Here is a 1987-nt window from a genome sequence, read left to right as displayed (position 1 = left end):
TGCCTGTGTCTGTGCTAGACCTGTCACAATTATGACATTTTAGTTGACAATTAATTGTCATATAATTGCTATATAGGCCTAATGATTGTATTGTGTTTTTGGTATTGAACATTGGAATCTACAAATTACATTTCTGCTTGCCTTTTAGAATTTGTAAGCAACACTTGCACAGGGCAGATGACAATCTATCTTAAAATTGCCTTGTGGGTGGACGGTGGCCGTCACGAACGTAACGTGCCCATATATGGAGATTGGAGACCACTTTAAACTATGATCGACGGTTCTCCAAAATATATTGATAAATACACAAATCCCCATATTTGGAGGAACCTAATGTTGTCAATCATCATGGTACCGACACCATAGACTGGCCTGAACTCCATTTTTGGGTATGGCTGATGAGGAACTCCATATATGGGCATTATAGGGACACAGTCAGACAGACAGATACAGATATCTCCATGTATGGGCATATGCATTGGTCCATTTCCCCCGCATATCTCGAGAACCTGCCCGACTTTAAACTCGGTCTGAGGATCACCAAGGACCCGAGGCAGTGCGGTGCCCGGTGTAAAGTCGGTCGGATCGTTGGTTGTCCAGAACCGCAGATGTCCCACCCGTTTTAAGGACAGCCATCATTACACCCCTCCTGAAAAAACCCACCCTTGACCCGGAAGTTCATGCCAACTGCAGACCCATCTCCAACTTGCCCTTCCTCTCCGAGGTGCTGGAAAAGGTAGTTGCCGCTCAACTTCACCAACATCTCAAACACAATAAACTCCTCGAGACATTTAAGTCAGGATTCCGCTCAGCCCACAGCACAGAAACAGCGCTGGTCAGGGTCACTAATGACCTTTTGATGGCGGCTGATGATGGCTCCCCCTCCCTCTCATCCTACTGGATTTATCGGCAGCCTTCGCCACAGTCGACCACAACATCCTCCTCGACCGTCTTCACTCCACCATAGGACTCCCGACTCTGCTCTAAACTAGTTCACCTCCTACCTCACCGACAGAACCGAGCGTGTCTCCCTGGGAGGTGTAAATTTCCAGACACAGCCTGTCACCTGTGGCGTCCCCCAAGGTTCCGTCCTTGGCCCCACCCTCTTCACACTCTACATACTCCCCCTTGGTTGTGTCATTAGCCGGCATGGGATACCCTCCATTGCTACGCTGATGACACCCAACTCTATCTCAAGACCAACCGAACCCCCTCTGCCTCCCTGCCGTCACCACCTTCATCACCTCCTATCTAGGAACTCCTCGAACGCCCGACCTCCACCCACTCCCTCCGCTCTGGAAATTCAAACACACTCAAACCCCACAAGACGAAGCTCCGCACCATGGGGGATCGGGCCTTGTGCTCAGCTGCTCCTCGGCTGTGAAATGCCCTCCTTGACCATCTGAGAGCACCACAGTCCGTTGACGCTTTTAAAAGGGTATTTTTTTCTTTTTAACAAGGCATTTGCCTAGATGGACTCATAGACGCCATGTGTGTTTTGTTTAACTTTTGTAACTTTTTCTTAGCTGTGTATAGCTGACCTTTGATCTGAATTGTATTCATTTCGCTTTTTTTCCCTGTAGCACTGATCATGATTAGCCTCTAAGTACATGGTGACTGGGTACACTGACAACAGGTCCGACTTCTCTGACAAGTACAACACATAGAGCATAACTGTGGGCCATGCATTCCCAACTGGGGGGGGGGCATAGCTGAGTGGTTAGTGAGCCCACCTAGGGAGCCAGAGGCCCTGGTTGCCCCAGGTACGATTCCAGGCCACGCCAGCATATGTGTCGATGAAATGAAATTTGTCCCTGAGCAAGACTCTTAACCCCTAATTGCTCACAGGCCCTCATTGGAAACAAGCCCGCAAGGACTTTCATGAACGTCCTGTTAAAAGGAATTATCCTAACTTGCATCCTTCCCGACTTTCATTGTTCCATTGGCCAGTGCCCAATACAATGCAAAATAATTGTGATTAGCTGAA

The sequence above is a fragment of the Gymnoscopelus braueri genome (assembly GCF_963280865.1).
Source record: "Gymnoscopelus braueri genome assembly, chromosome: 13".
NCBI lineage: Eukaryota > Metazoa > Chordata > Actinopteri > Myctophiformes > Myctophidae > Gymnoscopelus > Gymnoscopelus braueri.
Note: the sequence above shows the minus strand (reverse complement) of the source record.